At 47.9% G+C, this 15,772-nt stretch overlaps 1 protein-coding gene across 4 annotated transcripts in view; it reads right to left on the bottom strand.

Moving 5' to 3' along the window:
- Positions 1 to 15,772, bottom strand: part of PTP4A3 (protein tyrosine phosphatase 4A3) — a 114,083-nt gene that overhangs the window by 25,777 nt on the left and 72,534 nt on the right. Inside the window, exon 1 of one of the 4 annotated variants that reach the window (XM_063131185.1) lies at positions 5,695 to 5,818. The exons of 2 other annotated variants lie outside the window; for them this stretch is intronic. The gene's annotated coding sequence lies outside the window, so the exon portion shown is untranslated. Of the gene's footprint in view, positions 1 to 4,298; positions 4,421 to 5,694; positions 5,819 to 15,772 lie in introns of those variants that run through there. One more of the 4 variants, XM_063131187.1, reaches the window with a different exon arrangement.

Below are 15,772 nucleotides of genomic sequence, written 5' to 3' on the forward strand. Positions count from 1 at the left end.
GGTCTCGTCATGAGGCTAGTGGACAGAAGGAACCGGACTTCAACTCCCATAATTCCAGAACCTTTATCGCCTATGCTGGCCTCCCTGTCTCTTCTGCATAAACACTCCACCTCCAACTGATGCCAGGATCAGGCCGGGGCTCCCTAGTGCATGTCCAGAACTGGATTCGGGGGGCTGAAGAAGAGCAGACAGGACAAGAAGCAGGTGAGGAAATTCTCCAAGACGCCAGGAGGAATCTTCCCAGGAGCTTATCAGACAGGAGGCCTGGGCTCAAAGATCATCCTCCACGCCTGTGGGAACTCAAGACTTTGTCGGAGAGTGAGGGAACACTGGAATTGACCGATCCCAGAGACCGCCACAGGGTCAAGTGGGCAGAGCTGAGAGAAGGTGGGAGGCGCAGATTACAACATGAAGACCCACCCTGAGATACGGGTTCAGTTAAGCCTGTTGGGCACTGTGGGAAACTGTCTATTTAACATAGAATCATAGAATAGTAGAGTTGGAAGGGGCCTACAAGGCCATCGAGTCCAACCCCCTGCTCAATGCAGGAATTCACCCTAAAGCATCCCTGACAGATGGTTGTCCAGCTGCCTCTTGGATGCCTCCAGTGTGGGAGAGCCCACAACCTCCCTAGGTAACTGATTCCATTGTTGTACTGCTCTAACAGTCAGGAAGTTTTTCCTGATGTTCAGCTGGAATCTGGCTTCCTTTAACTTGAGCCCGTTATTCCGTGTCCTGCACTCTGGGAGGATCGAGAAGAGAACCTTGGCCCTCCTCTGTGTGACAACCTTTTAAGTATTTGAAGAGTGCTATCATTTCTCCCCTCAATCTTGTCTTCTCCAGGCTAAACATGCCCAGTTCTTTCACTCTCTCTTCATAGGGCTTTGTTTCCAGACCCCTGATCATCCTGGTTGCCCTCTTCTGAACACGCTCCAGCTTGTATGCGTCCTTCTTGAATTGTGGAGCCCAGAACTGGACGCAATACTCTAGATGAGGCTTAACCAGGGCTGAATAGAGAGGAACCAGTACCTCACGTGATTTGGAAGCTATACTGCTATTAATGCAGCCCAAAATAGCATTGGCCTTTCTTGCAGCCATATCACACTGTTGGCTCCTATTCAGCTTGTGATCTACAACAATTCCAAGATCCTTCTCGTTTGTAGTATTGCTGAGCCAAGTATCCCCCATCTTGGGGGATGAATCCCCCATTTAGTTGACAGGCAACTGCCTTGCTTTATTAGTCTAATTAAGCTTAGAGGGATAGCTCCTAGAATTCATACTTCCTTCAGGTGAGAAGAGATGTCTATTTACTGAATAAAGCTTTGTGCATTGCACAGCAGACCTCTTTATTGTCTCACATTGAGCTGGGAGGGCTAGGAATCACATCACCTGGGGATTATGGGAACTGCAGCCCACCAGGTTGGGTAAGTCTGAGAGCTACGCTGAACATGCTGGATGACCTCACAAACTAGTCAGGCTCGGCTTGAAGCATGGCATATACCAAGGAGCTTCCCTTCCCCTGTTACTAATAAAGATTAGAGGACTGATAGGAACTGTTTGCATGTAATGGGGGCAAATTATGGGTTACTTAACCCATGATTGCATGGCCATGCAATGTGCTGGAAACGCTTCCAGTTTCTACAATCCGGAACCCCTTTTGGAGGCTGTTAGCATGATCAAGACACTTTGGGTTATTTGTGGGCTTTTACACCCCAAAATTATCCTAAGAACAAACCAGGGGTTAACTTTGGGTTGTTTAACCCATGAACAACCCCAAGTTATTGGACATCATGCCAATAACTTCTGAATGCGCCGATCGTGCGTTGTTGAATAATAGCGGAAGTGGTGTGTGCACAGGGGGCAGTGTGCCCGCTCTTTCCTGCTCGTGCACAACAATCCATGGGTTGTTTAAACCATGGGTTGTCATTATGTGCGAACCAGGTCATGGATTCTCTCTCCAAAGTCTGTCCCTAGGAGCCCCAAGACCTGCCATAGTTGGTCACCCTTTAAGCGAAGGACAATGGTGTCCTGAGAAGCCACAACTGTGCAGCCCGTCTCCACTGGAGGCAGCCAATAGAAAGCCCCATGCCCCCTATTGCTTCCCTATTTAATACCTTATAGAAGATCGCCAAACGGCAACTGGTTAACTTACTGTGCGGAGCCTGTAGGGAAGGGCTGCAGCTCCTTGATTCAATCCCTAACGTTGCCAGTTGAAAAGGACTGGCTGGCCTGTGATGGGAAAGACCTAGTCTGAGTTTCTGGTGAGTGGCTGCCAGAGAAATACCGGTGTCATGTCTAGCCCTGCTCCCCGTTTTGGAAGAAGGTGTTTCAGGTAATCAATCAGAATCAGACTCTGAAGCAGAGGAGTCGGCCCCAGACGCAAGCCAGCCTGTACCAGTGGGGGACAGAGCTCTCATGTTTTCTCCTCCAGCTGGTCCTGATCTCTCTCCAGAGCTTATCTCACCAAGGGCAAATCACACAGTGGCAATGGGAAGCCAACATTCTTCTGAAGGAGAGGCCACCGGCAGGCTAAATGATCCTAGGGTGCGGCTCAGGCGAAAACGCACAGAGCAGAAGGAGGGCGTGAGGAAGTCGGCCCGGCTCGCTTCGCGTCTGAAGCCACCTCAGAACTAACCTCTCTGAAGTTAACACCTCGTGGGAAAAGGCTTTCTGTTTTCTAGGGCTGTGCACAGGGCCCCCGAACTGGTTCGGATCCTGATCCGGACCTTCCGGATCGGGCCTGAACCAGTTCGGGTCAATCCGGACCTCCCTCAATCTGCTCCAGAACCGGATCGAGATCCGGAGGTCCGGATCGATATTCAGCCCCCATTTTGCCACCCCTTCCCCACTTACTTGCCTCAGCGGCAGATGGTGGATGCAGTTAAGTGGGGGGGGGGGAAATGGGGACCGAATAAGCCCCCCTCCGCCCTTACCTGGCTCTGCCGCCGTCGCCGCATGGACCACTACAGCGGTGGACAGGGGAGCCAGGTAAGCCCCCTCCCCTGGCTCCACCGCCATCACCGCACAGACTGTAGCAGTGGCGGAGCCAGGTAAGCCCCCCTCCACCTTACCTGGCTCTGCTGCCGTCACTGCACGGACTGCGGCGGCGGCGGAAGGGGAGCCAGGTAAGCTCCCCTCCCCACTTAACTGGCTCCGAAACTTTGGACTGTTCTGAATTGCTTCGGACTGTTCCAAACCGCTTCGGGCCGATCCGGACCTCCCCTGATCCGCTTCGGATCTGGGGATCCATAACAGAGCGGAGCACACCCTTACCGTTTTCCTTGAAACGACAATTTGTGGGGTGGGGGAAGGAGACAAGCATAGAGAAAGTAATTCAGCAGAAGCGAAAAGATTTGCTCCATCACTGGCTGGTCTAGAAAGTGACTTTTAGTTAGATTTGTAAAGGAAAGTCTGAAAAAGTGAACCAACGAGATCCGTAGGAAGTTCAGAAAACAACACCAAAAGACGTGTCCTATATCGGAGTCTCCCAGCTGTTGGGGAAGGGTGCGCACTATAGAATTTCCTGTCCCTACCCCACTACTTCCGAAATCGACCCTGAGCCAGGCTTTCCTGCCATCTATTATCTCCAGCCAAGTCCTTGCTGACAGATGCCAAGTTGCGTATTGTACTGGAATAGCGCAATCAAAATATACTATAAGCCAGTGTGGTGTAGTGGCTAAAGTGTCGGACTGGGAGTTGGGAGACCTGGGTTCTAGTCCCCACTTGGCCATGGAAGCTCACTGGGTAACTTTGGGCCAGTCACTGGCTCTCAGTCCAACCTACCTCACAGGGTTGTTGTTGTGAGGATAACATGGAGTGGAGGATGATGATTATGGGTTTCTTGGAGGAAAAAAAGGCAGGATATAAATGCTATATTATTATTATTATTATTATTATTATTATTATTATTATTATTATTATTATTATTATTATTATTAGTGTCTCTCGGATTTTGTCTCACTTTAGGTTTGGTATAGGATTTGGCACCGAACACACGCCTGCTGCAATACTGGTAAGGCAGCCCAGGCAATTTCAGAAGTAAGCAGAAAAGCAATAAGCAGTAAGTAAACAGATTCATAAAACAAGAGAGAAAGGAGTGAGAGAGAAAGGAGTGAGGGAGAAAGAGCGGAGATAAATGCCCCCGAAAAAGGTCGGGCTATTCTGGGTACAACGTGCTCCCTTTGCAAAGCACGTACGAGACTAGGGACTTCCTGGATGGACAGCCCCATATTTCATGCCGCGCGAGACAAGGACTCCGAATATGAGTGGAAAAATCCCCCAGACAATTCACACCTTACCTTCTTCCGTTCAGAATTTCCCCAACGCAAGGTACGTTAACACGCCACGGCGACAAGCAAAGGCACGCTCAGTTTCCGAATAAGTCGGACGTCTCAAGATACGGCTTGGACGGGCTTCCCCCCACCCACTGCCTCAAGACATGGACACCAAGCAGTTCAGTCTCGCAGGAGGCCACTCCAAACCTTCCGATGTCACCTCCGCTTCATGCGAAGGTGTTTCTCCCACTTTCTCAGAGGCATTTTCCCTCCCGTTTCCTGCCTCCCCTTCGTGAACAGGAGAGGGACTCCTGCGGACCGCCGAAAGCCTGTTCGTGCAGAAGGGAAGAACCAGCAAGCACACACCCGTGTGACCGCGCGCACTCCTGCCCGAGCAGTAAACGCGGAGCACTGAAGCTCGCAGTGCACTAAGAATAAGCTAGAGGCAAACATTAGCTTTGTACGTCCCTCCCACAGAAGGGCTGGGTGTGCCAGGCGGTCGTCACCACTAAATATTTCCTCTTATTTTCAACCCAGAAACTGCTGTGCTGAGAGAGACATCCGCTTGACCAGAAATCCGCTGAATCGGAAATGGAGTCGGGTCCCTGCCAGGGCTGTGCGCTCAGCTTGGGTTGCCAAGACCAGGCAATCGGGGAAAGTGCGCTGAAAGGTGGGCAAGTCATGCTCCAAGCATCCCCAGGCAACGTCATGGCACATAGAGCAGCAGCTCGGGAGAAATGCAGATCTCGAAGTCTTTCAAGAAGTAAAACTTGGGGGGTTGTGAAAAAAGACGGCTCACGAGATGTTGCAGATAATGTTTTAATTCAAGCCAAATCTTCAAAGGCCGTTATGAACCAGACCATTGGTCCATCTAAGCCTGTACTGTTCTCACGGACTGGCCATGGATCTCCAGAGCTGGAGATGTTCGGGTTTGGATCTTGCATCTTCAGCTTGCAGACCAGGGGCTCTACCTCTGGAACTACAGTACCTCCCCAGCTGAAGATCTCAGATGGGGCCAAAGGATCACTAACGCTGCCCTCTTGCTCTGAAACAAGGTGCCCACAAGACCAAGAGATTCTTGTGTTTTTATTGCCTTTTCTTTTACAGCTAGTACGCAGGAACGAGCCGCTCTTCTGAAATTGGAAGCTGCTGTTCTTAAAGGAGTGAATGAAAAATCTGCAGCCCTGTAATTCCAGAAGAGATGTACCATACCATATCTGATTTGGCTCAACAAAGAGGTGGGATGGGGCGGTTATGGGAAGAAAAGCATAACGATTTTGAAAGTAGCTTCAGAAAGCCATCTACCTTCCTGGTAAAAATGTGCCATGCATTAATTCCAGGAATGGACTAAAGACCCTGCAACATCAAGGAAAGAGGCACATACTCAGCCCACAGGGCCGTTCCCTGACCACAGCCTTACCTTCTGCTAGAAGAATGGGACCCCCAGCTTGGCAAAATACCTCTCACAGCCAGCTTTCTGGTAAAGGCTCCTGCCTTTAGTTCCCCTCAAAGAGGCTGTCAGCTAAGCTACTGGTGTGATCTGCCTGACAGCTCTTGTTTTGCAATGCTTACCTACAGGCAGGGTCATAGGCTGCTTAGCACTGCGTGGCCAGAGACTCAAAATAGAACATAAGCACATAAGTAAACTGAAATAGGGAAGGCTGAAGGAAGCAGGGAGTGGGGAAAGAATATCTGCTGTCCAGTGTCAAACACACTGCCCCAATTTTGGTTACAAGAAACAGCACCGAGAGAGGAGATAATGAAAAAAACTTCTACACAAAAGGAGCTGCTACAGGCTTTCTGCCCAGGGCATTTTGGCGGATGTCTATAAGATGCAGACAGACATTCAGAGGAACTGGAGAGAGGAAGCACAAAGCACAATGTGATGTGACTGCAAAAAAAAAGCAAATGCTATTTTGGGCTGCATTAATAGAAGTATAGCTTCCAAATTGTGCAAGGTACTGGTTCCCCTCTATTCGGTCCTGGTCAGGCCTCCTCTTGAGTATTGCGTCCAGTTCTGGGCACCACGGAGGATGCAGATAAGCTGGAGGGGGTTCAGAGGAGGGCAACCAGGATGAACAGGGGTCTGGAAACAAAGCCCTATGAGGAGAGACTGAAAGAACTGGGCATGTTTAGTCTGGTGAAGAGAAGGCTGAGGGGAGATAGCACTCTTCAAATACTTGAAAGGTTGTCACACAGAGGAGGGCCTGGATCTCTTCTCAATCATCCCAGAGTGCAGGACATGGAAGAATGGGCTCAAGTTACAGGAAGTCAGATTCCAGCTGGACATCAGGAAAAACATCCTGACTGTTAGAGCAGTATGACAATGGAACCAATTCCCTAGGGAGGTAGTGGGCTCTCCCACCCTAGAGGTCTTCAAGAGGCAGCTGGACAACCATCTGTCAGGGATGCTTTAAGGTGGATTCCTGCATTGATCAGGGGGTTGGACTCGATGGCTTTATAGGCCCCTTCCAACTCTACTATTCTATGATTCTATGACTCCCTTTTGCAATTCATAACCTTGTGAAACTTCCTTGTTGTGTTTTTCTATCAGCTGTTCTAAACGCAAACTTCTTTCATCTGATCAACCTGCAGTAGCATGGCCCAGTGTAGCCCACAGGGCCATGTTGAATAATTACAGGCGTGTTGCATATAATGCAGCCCATCCTCTTTTAAATTCTTTACCTGCTTCACGGAAATTAACAAACTGTCAATGTAAATGGGTTCCCTGCGCCCGCCTGACAGCTTAAAGACTGATATTACAACATTGCAAGGATAAATGCTCACCTTCTACACTGGCAACGGATTTAGGACTTTATAACACTTTCAACATTTGAACAGGTGGCATATAGACGCCATCTACAAACGGATACTTATTTGGATATCTGCTCCGCTTTTGTGGAAGCTAAAAAGTTATATTTTCATATGAATGCATTTCATATATTCATCGCTATGGATCTATACAATTTCATGTACGCACATTTTTTTTAAAGCACCAAAACCGCAAATCGTATAACACAACCTAGGTTTTCAAGTCTAATATACAAAGACCACATTTTGCACATTATTCCAACCAGGACAGGTGAATTACATGATGCTGCTATGCCAGGTTAGAAGCGGGAATTAGGGCAAACAATTAAGAATTGCAGGAGTCTCAGTTCACACTCCCTCCCTCCTTTTTTTAAATAGCCAAGTTTCTAGACCTTAGCATTATTGCCTTCTTCCCCCCAAATATCTACAGACCATGCCTGGTAGAATCTCAAAATCAGGTGAGGGAGAATTTCCAGTGAGGGTAGCGGTGGGAGGTATATTAGGAAGAGGCTTCAGTATTGCACAGAGGCGTTGTATATTAGGAAGAGGCTTCAGTATTACACAGAGCTATTGAACCTCCCTACAATTAAAGAGAAACAGAATCTCGCACCTTAAAGCCGATTGACCCAGATGTGCTCAATCTCAGTAACGTATGCAGGGTGCACACAATTCTGCATTTCCAGGAGCAAAAGAATGGTTCACAAAGTGTGTGCATCTAATGTGATAGAGAAGGAACCTGGACGCAGGTTCCACCAGCTGTCTTGAGACATAGCCCATCTTTACAGTAATTATTAGCAGTAGTTATAAGTGCCATGGGACCTTGGGAAAGATTTACAGCAGCAGCAGTAAAGGAACAGCAGTATAAAAAGACCCAAACAATTACCAGTAGTAGTGTCACCCCTCCATCTCTGGGATTTTAGAGGGAAAGCTGCTACAATACTCAGAGCCATATTACTATATGTAAGGTGGAATAACAATGCTTCTGATTCTCATGTCTTGGGTCGTTAGAAGTGTGTGTGTGTGTCACAAACCAACACAAAACAAGGAGAACGCCGTCAGCCCTGACTATTTCTGTCTTGCCAATAACAGATGCACCATGTCCACAGGGGAAGGGGTTTCCTTGTGGCTACTTTGCATCCTGGTAAGAACACGCTTTCCGCTCCTCAAGTATTGAACATGTTTTGCCTACTGCCCTTGATTCCAAAGTGTGGCTCAAAAGTTCGGACTATTTCACCTCATTTTCTGTTCAGCGCAGCCGGTTTCATGGTGCAACGTTATGCAGCTTTTGGCTTTGGGAAATGATAAAACCACAGCTATTCGTCCATCCTTTTATCCCACGATGCGATAAACTGTCCCTCCCTGGGGGGGTGGGGGGGGTGAGGTGGGGGAGGGGAGCAAGTCTGATGAGAAGCAAGTTCTGGTATTCTCTTGGGATGGAGAGGACCAGAGGGGAGCTGTTCGTTTGAGGCCTATTTATAGCCCCAAATCTCATTACACAGGACTGCAAAGGCCAGGATGCAGCCGGTTGCTTTGAAAGACATATCCTGTGCAAACTTCTCAGACTGTTAGATAAACATCAGAGGGCTCCTTTCTCACAACAGACACCTGTGCTGCACCTGGGTTTTGTTTTCAAGAGGACACCAGCGGCAAACAACAGCGAGGGTCGATTAATTTTTTTACAAAACACTCACGCTAAACATTAGGAAGCGAAGAGCAGTCCTGTGGGATTAGACCTGCATTCCGGGTGTGTTAGACTTAAACTTCCATCAGCCCCAGACAGCATGGCCAATTGTCAGGAATACGGAGAATTGTAGTCCTAAAAACTAGTCCTATTTTGATATGATGAGGAGTGGCAGAGAAATATGCATGAGAGAAATGCACTATCCACATGCATAATCATATCAACCTCTACTGTGTTCTTCCTACCTTAGTCTTTCCCTCCCTAAACTTAAAAACAAAACCCAAAAGCAAACATTTTCCTCTTTCCTTTTTAGAAAAGATGCCTCAACCATCTGGTTATTTCGGTTGTCCTTTTCTGACTCTTTTTCAGTTTCACAATAGAGTATTTTGAGATGGTGTCACCAAAACTGGCAGTTGCACCATAGACTTGGACCGGGAGCTTCTGGGATATTGGCCACTCTAGTTGCCCACCTTCCCGTAGAATTGGCCTTTTTAGCTGCTAATGCGCAATGATCAGCTGTTTTCCTGGAGATCTGCCACAACTCTTGAGATCTCTTTATTGGATTGCCATAAACAGTCCTGCACATGGGTGTCCTTCTGGCCCCTGAGTATTTGCCATTCCATCGGCGGGTGTCGGTGGGGTGGAGAATTATCAATAATCTGCAGCCCACCTATACCTGGATTGAATTCTCAAGCTGTAAAGGTGTTTCACAAATCACTAGGTAGAGGAGCCTGGGAAAAGATTTTGGGGGATAATGATAGTTTCCCAAAAGACAGAAAGGCTCAGTTGAGACAACACGTTTCTCAACAGTGGTTTCAGAACTCCACAGCTGAGTTTTTACACCACCATTGAGAAATGTGTTGTCTGGCAGGGAAACTCCACTCCACAGTGGAGTTTTTTTTGGGGGGGGGGAAACACTCCACACAGAATATCGCCGTTGTGCAGAGGACAATTCCTGCGCAAACGTTGTGTTGCATGTCGTGTGGAGGGCTCTGTGGAGTTTTCCGTTGCGTTGACTTTTCCCACTTGCTAGAGTTCGCTGGCAAGTGCGGTAAAAGGAGGGAGTGCTGCTCTAGGAGAGCTGGCGGGATAGTTTTTTTCACAGCAATGGCTGATGGGATACCATTGGGAGGACTGGGGGAGGAGAGAGGGCGGAGGAACTGTCAATCAAACGTCGCAATAGATTTTACTCAACTCCATGGTAGCCCACAGTCTCACAATGGTGGAGTTAGAACATGTTGTGTGGGGAGTACCCCCTAAAAACTCAAACGTTGAGTGGAGTTTTCACACTGCGTTGACGAACGTGTTGTCTGAACTGAGCCAAAACATCCACTCCTCCACATAGCAGAGCACTGGATAGCTCAGACTCTCCTCCATTGATGAGGGGAGGGCTTGCTGGGTTGTTCACCTCTTCACCTGACGGAGCCGGCCCTAGTTCCCAATGAAGAGATCTCATTTCTGTCAGCCCTCCAGTCCTTAGCTCGCACCACACAGCTCCTCTTCACAGAAGCTCCGTGTGAGGCAGTAATACCAGCCAAACCAACAAGGACCCCTTTCCCACGGAAGTTAGCTTGTGAACATTGTGTGGAGGGTTTGAGCAGTTCCAGAACACAGACAAGGCTTCCGACATCATAGCAGCTCAACCAATTGCCGTCAGGAGGCTTCACTGACAGAAGCAGGGCATGTACGCAACATTCGATTGCGCATGCGAGCACACGTGCCGACAGTGACGCCAGCTCACCACCTGCCAAGCTATTATTCCTCTGGCAGCTTTCTTCACCCATCACAGAAGAAGTGAATGTTAAGGAGGATTTAACTAAAGATCACAAGGAGATCAGACTCTAAACCAACTTGATCCAGATTTCAAACACGTTGAAAGCTACTGAAATGAAAAAGGCTGCGGAAGCACCTCTCCCATGATCCCCTAGTTCTCTGAGGAACACCTCATTCTAAACATTGGCAGGGCAGGCTGGGCAATGAACACACGTTTTCAAACTGTGCACAGTACAACTTCTGCAGCAGTCAAATGGAGGGGGATAGTGGGGTGGGGTGGGGAATAGACTGCCCCATGAAGCCTTTCCCTACCTGGCACATTCTAGATGTGCTAAACTACAATTCCCAGCATCCCCAAAGCCACCCATGTATGGAAGAATTATGGAAGAAACAGTAAATCCAACGAAACAGACAATCCAGCCAATTTCATTAGACTAGCCAATTATTTTGGTATTTATTACATTTATATCCTGTCTTAACACTAAAAATAGGGCTTAAGGTGGCGAACAATGAAATATGCTAAGGCGATGCGTGGCAATGCATGGCACAAATGTTCTGAGCTATGACATGCTGGAGTTTCCGAGCTATGAGAAGAACTTTTTATGCTGGAGGTTTCGAGCTATGAGAAGAACTTTTATTATATTCATTGGTATATAAATGTCACAAATAAAGAAGGAAACAGTCCGGCTGCAGCATTCTGGGCAAGCTGACCTTTCTTAACATTTTTCTAAAGGCCAGAACAGACATTACTTTAAAGACCTAGCTGGAAGCCACATCTTTCCTCCACATTTTAGTCTTGAGTAGGTGCAAAGCCCTTGATCTGGATTGAGAACTTAGCATGGGGATAAGGAGGTCTTTAACCCTCTCCTTTGCTATGGGCGTAATCTGCATCGGGTACCCTGCACCTGCAAGTTCTACTGCAAAATAGTGATCCATTCAACAGTGATCCATCATTTGAAATCCATTGCCCTACACCAGTAATGAGGAATGTGTGACTCTCCAGATGTTGCTGGACTGCAGCTCCCATTATCCTTCACCACTGGCTATGGCTGATAGAATTGTAGTCCGACAACTTCTGGAACATTCGCCATCCCTGTTCTAGACAAGCTGATGACAAAACCCCCGGCAACAACAACTTAGTTGATCTACCATGAAGTCATAGAGGATGTCAGACTGGCTTAAGAACCTAAGAAGAAGAGCCATGATGGATCAGCCCAAGGGTCCCTCTAGTCCAGCGTTCAGTTCACACAGTGACCAACTAGTTGTTCACTAGGAATCCACCAGCAGGGCATAGGTGCAACAGCACTCTCCCACCATGTTCCCCAGCAACTCGTACCCATAGGGATGCTGCCTCTGCTACTGAAGGTAGCACACAGCTATCAGGACTACTAGACATAAATAGCCTTCTCCTCCAGGAATTTATCCATCCCCATCAGCTTCATGGGATGGCCCCGTTGGGTTCAAGTATTATGAGAGAAGGATAAAAATGTCTCCCTATCCACATTCTTCACACTATGCATAATTTTCTACACTTCTATCATATCTCCCCTTAGCCTCCTTTTTTCCAAGCTAAACAATCCCAGCAGTTGTAACCTTCCCTCATAGGAGAGATGCTCCAGCCCCTTGATTGTTTTAGTTGCCTTTCCCCCAGCTCTACAATATCCTTTTTTAGGTGCAGTGACACAGTACACAGTATTCTCACTGTATTCGCACAACAGACTTGTATAAGGGGAGTCTGATCTTGGCTGCCACTGGCTGTGCCACTTGGGTGCTCAGAGGGGCAGATCAGGGAGAACATGGCCTTGAAAAGACAGGTATAAGGAAGGTGGTGGTGGCTAGAAACAAGGGTGACCAGGGCCTGAAGAGGGGCAGAGACGAGAAGGGTTGAACAAGGGGGTGGTCCAGAGGAACAGCGTTATTAGGAATTTCGGCAACGTGTTGCCTTCCCATTTGAGATTCCTGGCTAAGCACCAAGTATCACCAGATGCAGGTTCCTGAGATTGATCCTAAACAGTATCACAGCCAAAACAGCTGCTGCCAGCAGGAGGCCTGAGAAATGCCACTTTTAATTAATTGAAGTGCTGGTCCTGGAACTCTTCACGCGCCTTTCAGCCCAAGGAGCAACCCTCCTCCATCCCACTCAGAGAAGCGACACAGAGCTGTAGGAGAGCTTTCCCGTTAAGGGAAAAGGGATGGGGATAAAAAAAATCAAGATTGCGAAGCCGCAAAAATATGGAAGGTGGGAGGGAGCAACGCTGCTGCACCCACTAAGCCATGGTAAATTCCCCCACCCCCATGGCATTCTTAGGCAGGAGGGATTGTAAGAATGAAGGTGCCCAGTATGTCATAAAATACAGACTCTGTCACGGAACCAAGTAACTTCAGGAGAATGATAAACAGCCCAAACTCATATTCTAGCATAAACAAGTTTCTTGATTAGTGTGAACTCATATGAGACAATTCCTGGTTCTGAGAAGGATAGCATGAGAGAACATGTCACTAGAGGCATTCAAGAGGCAGCTGGACAACCATCTGTTAGCTATGCTTTAGGGTGGATTCCTGCATTGAGCAGGGGGTTGGACTCAATGGCCTTATAGGCCCCTTCCAACTCTACTATTCTATGATTTCTATGAACATCCACCTAGAAAAGCATTCTGCTCCTGATGGTGGCCGGTTAGATGCCACCAGGAGGTCCACAAACAGGACATGAAAGTCAACCCCCTCACCCCCACGCCGGTGCGTCATCCAGCATTTAATTCTCCTAACCACACAAACAAAGCTGAATCATGGACATACTGCCAGAATCCCAGGTCCTGGAACATTAAAAGCTGGCACAAGAGTCTGAAATGCTTTCTCAACATTGCTCAAGACTGAAGGTCTCAATGTCTGGAGATGCCATCTAGAAATTTTGAAATAGTTCCCCAGCGTTTGGCATGGACAACCTGGTTGACTAGGCTGGTAGCAGACCAATTTCAGTTTCCGACTGGTCATCTAGAAGGGAGCATGAACACACTTAATTCTTTTCTCCCCCCCCCCCGAACTGATGTTCATTTCTGACCCTCGTTGCCCACTGAGACCCTCCCCAGCTCTTTAAAAATTTAAGACAAAAATGAGAAGAAAACTAAGAGCAGTCCTGTTCTGAAATATCTTGGCCTTGGGGGCCTGGGCTAGTTTGAACATGGTTGTGTGCATGAAAACTCCTTGGATGAAAGGGCTAGAACGGGAAGATCCATTGCCCTGGAGACAGGTAGGGATTGCCCCTGTTTTGCCCCCAGATGAACAGCAGCCAGAAACACGTTCCTGTAAGATCTGAGAGGAGAACGCAGGAGCACAATTCCGTGCTTCATGGCAGAGGTGCAGGGAGCAAAACACAAAGACCTGTGTGTGCTACATCACACAAGGCTTAATTAAGAACAGAAGAGCAGCAAGCCCGCAGGACCTGGCCAAGGCTACATCTCCACCTGCATCTTGTTTCCAAAGACAACCGATCAGATACTTCTGGGAAGCCCACAATCAGGGCACGAGTCCCTAGTGTGTCCCCCTCACCCCCACCATCTGTCCTTTTCGAGGTACACTGCCTGTCAACAGAGCAGTTCCATTTAGCTCTCATTGGGAGCCATTGCTTAGTGGTAGAGCACATACTTTAGGCAATGTGGTAGTCATGAGTAGTCAACACTGGATTAGATGGGCAAGCTCCAGCCATTAATGTGTCTAACCCGTCTTTTACCAATCTGGTGCCCTCCACATGTTTTGGACTGCAACTCCCATAATCCCCCAGCCTGCCTGTGGAAGGCTGATCTAATCCTTTCCAAAGCCACGCAATCTAGTGTCTATCACCACACCTTGGGGCAGTAAATTCCAGAAGCTGATTATGCTTACACAGCTTGGGGCTGCAATACCTGATGGAACGCCTCTCCGGGCCTGAATATACCCGGACACTACAATCAACGTCTTCCCCCCACCCCCCACTCCTCCGAGTGCAATCTCCAAGAGCGGCTTGGAAGGTGGCAACAAGGAAGAGGGCCTTCTTTATGGTGGCCCCAACTGTGGAATGAACTCCCCACAGAGGCCTGCCTGGTCCAACACAGTCATCCTTTCAGCGCCAGGTTAAGGCTGTTCTCTACTCCCAGGCATTTAATAGCATATGCCAGTCGTCTAAACAGGTCTGGTGTTTTATTGAAACTGGTTAGAGCTGTCTAAATTTGTTTTAAATTTTGCATATTTACTTTTTTAATGCTGTGCTTTATGAAAATTGCCTCCATGTTGACTCCACTGCTCATCCCCAGAATCGGAGGACAAACCAAGGGCTGCTTTCATGCCCTGAGTGCAAACTTCCAGACACATCTGCTGACTGACTGGCCATTGCTGGGGCCAGATTGCTGCTGTGATTTAGGAGGACAATTCTGAAGTTTTAAAAAGTATTTTTCTCCCGCTTCGGGGCCAAAAAAGGCTCCCGGAGAATCATAGAATAGTAGAGTTGGAAGGGGCCTATAAGGCCATCGAGTCCAACCCCCTGCTCAATGCAGGAATCCACCCCAAAGCATCCCTGACAGATGGTTGTCCAGTTGTCTCTTGAAGGCCTCTAGTGTGGGAGAGCCCACAACCTCCCTAGGTAACTGATTCCAGTAGCAACCTCCAACCTCACAGTGCACCATTACATTTAATCGCTTGGCGCCTACATTGTTTTCCTTTCGTCGCCAGCTGAAGACCTTTTTATTTTCTCAGTATTTTAACACCTAATTTAACTTAAATTTAAACTCTGCTGTTTTAATTTCATATTTCAACCTATATCAATTTTGGCTGTGTGGTTTTATCCTGGTCGTGCTTTTTATAACGTATTTTGTATTTGTGTTTTTAAATTTGTTGGTTGGTTTTATTATGCTCTTCATGGTTTTAATTTTTGTGAACCGCCCAGAGAGCTTCGACTATTGGGCAGTATAGAAATGAAATGAAATAAATAAATAAATAAAATCATCACTAGCCTGGTTGCCATAGGCGACCAGGGATCCCATGCAGGCGAGCGAGAGCACAGGAGGACGAGAGATGGAGTGTTGGAGCACTCCGTCTTCTGTGCCTAACATAAAAATGCAGCTCTCCCTTCTCTGCCTGCTCCCAGAAGGCTAGTAATTGGGGGTGGGGGGGGGTGGGATTTGCAAGGCTAGCTTAGTACACTCTTTGGCGACATCCAATAGCGTGTTTCCCAGCTGTGCTTCATGTCACGGGCAGCACTGAT

This window comes from Elgaria multicarinata, chromosome 7, assembly GCF_023053635.1.
Source record: "Elgaria multicarinata webbii isolate HBS135686 ecotype San Diego chromosome 7, rElgMul1.1.pri, whole genome shotgun sequence".
NCBI classification, from domain to species: Eukaryota; Metazoa; Chordata; class Lepidosauria; order Squamata; family Anguidae; genus Elgaria; species Elgaria multicarinata.